This window comes from Canis lupus, chromosome 13, assembly GCF_048164855.1.
Source record: "Canis lupus baileyi chromosome 13, mCanLup2.hap1, whole genome shotgun sequence".
Taxonomy (NCBI): domain Eukaryota; kingdom Metazoa; phylum Chordata; class Mammalia; order Carnivora; family Canidae; genus Canis; species Canis lupus.
In genome coordinates this window covers 47,168,282-47,174,520 of record NC_132850.1, presented here as the reverse complement: position 1 = coordinate 47,174,520, position 6,239 = coordinate 47,168,282, and the positions used below count along the sequence as shown (strand labels likewise).

Below are 6,239 nucleotides of genomic sequence, written 5' to 3'. Positions count from 1 at the left end.
AAGAAGATTGCTCTCCCCATTGCAGTTGAACATCACCCAATTGTTGAGGGCTTGGAAAGAAAAATAAAGTGGAAAGTAGACAAAGGGCGAATTTGTTCTCTCTGCTTGAGCTGAGAAATCTATCTTCTGCTCTTGACCATTAAAACTTCTGGTTCTCAGGTCTTCACCTGCAGACCAGGACTAGTGCAATTGGCCCCCTGATTCTAGGGTCTATTGACTTGGAGTGACTGATCTCATTTCTTGGTTCTCTAGTCTGCAGATAGCAGACTGTGGGACTTCTCAGCCTCCATAATCATGTGAAGCAATTCCTGCAATAAATCTCTTACATATGACTATATATGTGCTTTCTATTGGTTCTGTTTCTCTGGAGAACCCATTAACTAATTGTTAAACTAAAGAAGGTTTAACTATCATCACAAAAAAATCAAAGATAAGTTTTCTCTTTTTATGCATGTACTATTTCTACAGAGCAAGTTACATATGTTCACTACAAAAAAAATTGTACAGGTATGGTTTTCACTGGCACCTATAGATAGCCTGAAGAGTGTGGATGAGATCCCTCTGACTCTAGCTAGAAGTCGTCTTGTCTGAGTCCCTCTAGCTAGGAACTGACCAAAGTAAAGAGTTCGTTCATATAGGTGCACTTGGTATCTTTCCAGGATGTTCTTGTAAGGTCTAATTTAAAAATGACACTCTTCTACCTACAGTACAAACAGGCTCTGTTCTTTTCTGTAAGTGTAAAACATAGACAAAGGACATTCATGAGTTGGAAGATGTACAGTGTGGCTTTGTGGTAGCAAAGGACAGCATAAATTAAATATCAAATATAGGAAACCACATGCCTGAAGAACCAAATGCTATTGATTAGTCGGTGAGGAAGAATTTTCCTCCTTCCCATCTTTTCTTTTCTTTCTTTCTTTTTTCTTTCTTTCTTTCTTTTTTCTTTTTTTCTTTCTTTCCTTCCTTCCTTCCTCCCTCACTCCCTCCCTCCCTTTCTCCTTTCCTCCCTTCCTTCCCCCATTCCTTCCTTTTTCCTTCATTTACATGTAGTAGACACACAAAGTTTTTTAGTTTCAAATCTTTCCTTCTACTAAAGACTGCCATTTCTGACTCTTTTCATCTTCTCTGGGAGCTTGACCCATCAATTACTTTCTTTTCTTCACCCATCCATGATCTTTTCCTTTCACTGGCCTCAATTCTTCCTTCTTAAAAATGCTGAAGTTGTTTTTCTCTTAAAGAACAAAAGCCTTTTCTTTGACCCTGCTGTTTCCTCAACCTGCCATCCCATTTCTCTGGTACACTCATTGTTCAATCCTTTGAAAGAGTGGTCTGTACTTGCTACCTTACTTCCCAACCCCCAGCTGACTAATATTGTTACCTCTCATTGATTTCCAGCTTCATAATTGACTGACACCTTCATCTGTCAGACACTTGGGAGAGGCATGTTCTCCTAAGGGGAAGTACAGTCAAATTCCATTAGATATAATGTTAGATATGCAGAAAAACCTAGGGCTTGAAATGGAGCTCCTAGAGTAGTCTGTGTGAGTATCCAACAGAAAGGCCATGCTCTTTCATAGCAAATGGGACGAAAGTTGAGGATGAGGAAATTTGGACTACCAATTAGTAGGAAGAGCTCATACATCCTAAGATGTCCCAGAGGAGAAATTAAAAGTGTAATTTCAAATATGAGCCCCAGTTCAGTGTGCTAAAGAATCTAACATGTTCATTGTCAGAACTTGTGAATCACATTCAGCAGTGTAATGAAAAATGTGCTGTCTTTGGTTAGCTTCTTCCAGAAGCAGTGCTCAAGCCAAGGATTTGTGCGTAATTGGTTTGTTAATGCACAGCCCCTGAAGAAGAAGCCAGTATGGGCTTAGAAGCAGACTTGGGAAAACGTAGTTCAGAAAAGTGAAGGAAAACAGAGGAGGTAAGCCCTACAACTGCCTGAAGCTTACTGCTCAGAGAGTTTCCAGGCCATAGTGAAAGATGAGCTTTCAGAAGTCGTAGACTCAGCCCCATCTCCTGGGGTTCTTGGTGCGAGCCCCACCTGAGGCATAAGAGCTGGACTTTTGTACTCTCACACCAGTAATTTGTTGTTCACAGGTCATGGTGGGGGTTGTAGGTGGACATAAAATTCACAGTCACTTCCTCTTCTCCTTATAAGTTAGGGGGCTCCAAGGGCAGTTGCAAACAGTAGCAAAAACAACGAAGCTAGGGATGGGTGAACAGAGCTGGTACAAGGGATCCAGGAGGATGTGGTCAGATCTCTAACAGCATCTGTACATATGCTGAAAGGTATATGCTACCGGCCAGTGTAAAGTGGAGCAGTTAGTTGCAAGGCACCCCAAGCCCTGAAATATAATGGCTCCACCCAGACCTGGTGGGGACAATCTGGCAGTATGCAAAGATATTAACTGTGCAAAATCCCTGTGATCCAGCAGCAATCCTACTCCTCTTTACTTGTCCCAGCGAAATCAGACAAATCTCCATGAAGACTTGTATAAGGAAGTACAATGTAGCCTTGTTTATTGTAGCACAAGGATTAGATAAATGTAAGATACATATGTAAGTATAATGTATTTAAATATATCTTATATTGTATTTAAAGTTTCATGTACAAAGATTTCCTGCCCTTGAATACATGGATTATTCATTAATTATTGTTTTGTTCTGAGAGGGCTTTAAATATATTACAGATCTATTTTGTATGTTATTTTTATAATTTAAAGAGCAAAAATTCTTTTTAAAGAAAGTACTAAAAGTTGAAGAATTAACTAAGCTAACAATGTAAAAAAACAGCAGAGATAAGGAGTAGCAGGATATGTGGACAATATCCTCAAAGATGAAGAAAGGAAGTGATGTAGTTCTTCTCCCTTCCCCTTTCTAAGGCCATGTGGGTTTTCCTTTGGGAAGTTACCCTACCCTCCATCCCAGCCCATTTGGCCCTGTTTTTCCTGAACTGGTCAGCAAAAATCCCTCCCTCCCAACCAGGTGTGGATTGTAAATGAAGAGCAGTGATCCAGGTCTAACTCCATTAGGTTTCATAAAGTAAAGACTGGATCTGAGAGACCAGTTTTTCATTATACATTAAAAAATACATTTACGCACATGTTCCCTTCACCTGATCATATTCAGTAGATTTTCTCATTTCAAGATGATAAAAAAAACCCAGAAGTATTTAACTGTAGTTAATCTCAATTGTCACACTTTGAGAGAACTAGAGCTGACGTTCATAGAGAAATGGCTTTATTCTGTAAAAATTGCCTAAGTGGAGTAAGTCAGAGCTGTGCCCTTGGGCACTGGGGCCTGTGATTTGGCTGACCATATCAGACTGCTACGCAGTTTGGACAGCAGACATTACTACATACTGTCTCCCTTCTGGGACAAATCTGTCACACAGCACCAAGTAGACAATTGTATCCATCATAGAATCAAGTTAAAATGAAAGATGATCAGTTCCATGTAGATAATTTAAGAAAGGACTGTGGTTTAAGGCCAAAAAGGAAAAATTTGTGGAATACTCTATGTTCCCTCAGGAGATTCCATGATTCTTCTTCTTATACCTAGGTTTGGCAACGTTGTTCCTAATTTATTACCTATGAGGAAGAAACAAAGAAATCTACCAAATAACATTGATGCTAAAAGCTCGGGCAGGGGGCGGGGGGGGGGGGGGGGGGAGGGAATGTATGGAATGTTAGGACTTCTGGCTTCATCAAATCAAAAGTGATCCATGCTAGTTTGCTTTATGGGGAAAGCCTAGCTTTCCAGTTACAGTATTATTTTTGGTTCTCGATTATTCCCTGGTTCTAGGAACTGTGGCCTCTCCTTTCAGTTTTGGAAACAAAAAAAGTCAGAGTATCAGTGCTGACCAAATATAGACACTAGCTTGTCTTTGTAACTACTTAGAGGAAAGTGTGACAGAAGCTTCTCCAAAATGTAAGATTACTAAAACAACAACAGCAACAACAACAACAACAACAACCACAACATGGAATGGTTTTCAATATGAAGACCCCACTGGAATTTCAGAGACAACTGCATATGGTGGACTTGTGCCCTGATTTAACTTTGCTTTTTTGAGATAACAATAAATAGAGTGCTGTATTTGATTATGTTACAAATGAAGGAATCGTAGTTTCAGAATTTCAGGCCTAGAGAGGCTTGGGAATACTGGTAGTATTGTATACTGGTATATATTGTTTAATACTATATTATAGACTAGTAATATTATTAAAAATAATGATATAGATAATAGGCTAGCAAAGACTCATATTTGTCTTGGCTATTTCCTGGCTTAATCTCCAATTTGTTTCATTACTTTAATAGTTTTAAATGCACTGATATTAGGTTTATTTTTGAATGGAGAATAACATGTGTTTACAGCTTAAACAAGTTCATAAGGTAGAGTCAATAGTATATTGCTTTTCATTATGCCATTCTCCAGGCAGTGACATATTTTTGCGTTAAAATAAGAATTGTAGAAGCAAGAACCGTCACACTGTGTTTGTTCACTAATGTCACCAGCTGAAGTTGAAAGAATTTTGACTACTTTGTCTTTGTGCCTTTATTGGCCCCTATGCCGACATCTACTGAGTCATCACTAAGCACTTCAGAGAATTTATTTATTTATACATCTTGTATTGTATTCCCAGCAACTCACACAGCGTAATAATGGAGCATGTTCACTATATTTATATTGGTTGAAGAGATGAACCAAGAGGGAGAAGGAAGGAGGAAAGAAAAGGTAGAGCACAAGGGATTTTTAGGGCAGTGAAACTACTCTGAATGATGCTATAATGGTGGATAACTGTCACTATACATTTATCAAAATCCATACAATGTACAACACAGTGAACCCCAATGTAAACTATGCACTTTATTTAATAATACTGTATGAATCCTGGTTCATCACGTATATCACACTAACACAAAAGGGAAATAATAGGGAGAACTCTCTCTCTCTTTTAAAGATTTTATTTATGTATTTGAGAGAGAGAGTGTGAGGAAGAGAAAGAATGTGAGCAAGAGGGTACAAACAGCGGGGAGGGGCAGAGGGAGAGGGAGAAGCAGACTCCCCATTGAGCAGGGAGCTCAATGGCGGGGCTCCATTCCAGACCCTGGGATCATGACCACAGCTCAAGGCAGATGCTTAATCAACTGAGCCACCCAGAAGCCCTGGAGAACTCTTTGTAGGGAAAGGGAAAATGAGGGCATATGGGAATTTTCTGTACTTTCCACTCAACTCTCAGGAATAAATAAATAAACTAAAACTCTAAAAAACATAAAGTCTCTTAATTTAAGCAATAAGGAAAGATAAATCAAGATAGTTTAGATGAGATGTTCTTAGAATGTATGTATTGGAAGCAATGAAAAACCAAGTTTAATTAGCATAGGACGAAAGGTAAATATGTTAGTTCGCTTACTCAAACCATGGGAATGCATCAGGGAAAACTGGCACCAAGAACTTATATGCCCTTTTCCATCTTTGTAACACTCTAGGTTTACTTTACTCATAGTGGCCAAACCATGGTGGCCAACAGCTCCCAGACTCATGTCCTATCCAGTGTGCCACAGTGGGAAAGGGCTCTTTCCTACTTTAGTTGTTATTGGAAAACTCCCCAGGAGAGCTGGTCAAGCTAGCTTGGAAATGTGAATACCTTTAGACCATTTATGCGGGTCAAGGGACAGGCTTCAATTAGAGTATAGTATTTACAAGGCTGGAAACAAGTAGGCATAATAGAAGCCTATTGTGGTTATTCTGGCAAGAGGTGTTGGTGGCTCAGAATAGGGAGGTAGAGGCAGAGAGAGAGAAATGGTCAAATTAGGAATCTATTTTGGGGATCCCTGAGTGGCTCAGTGGTTTAGCATCTGCCTTTGGCTCAGGGTGTGATCCTGGAGTCCCGGGATTGAGTCTTGCATCGGGCTCCCTGTGTGGAGCCTGCTTCTCCCTCTGCCTATGTCTCTGCCTCTCTCTCTGTGTCTCTCATGAATAAATAAATAAAATCTTAAAAAAAAAATTAGGAATCTATTTTGAAGACAGGGCTGTCAGGATATATTGAGGCATTGATTATAGGATATAAGAGAAAGAATGGACAATGACTTCAAGGGTTTTTTTTTTTTAAGATTTTATTTATTCATGAGAGACACACAGAGAGAGGCAGAAACATAGGCAGAGAGAGAAACAGGCTCCTAACAGGGAGCCTGATGTGAGACTTGGACCCAGGTCCTGGGACAATGAC

At 39.6% G+C, this 6,239-nt stretch overlaps 1 long non-coding RNA gene across 1 annotated transcript in view; it reads left to right on the top strand.

Moving 5' to 3' along the window:
- Positions 1–1,525: 1,525 nt before the first annotated feature.
- Positions 1,526–6,239, top strand: part of LOC140603057 (uncharacterized) — a 55,310-nt gene continuing 50,596 nt past the window's right edge. The window contains exon 1 of the long non-coding RNA XR_012006110.1: positions 1,526–1,927. This is a non-coding gene — a long non-coding RNA (uncharacterized lncRNA). The remainder of the gene's footprint in view (positions 1,928–6,239) is intronic.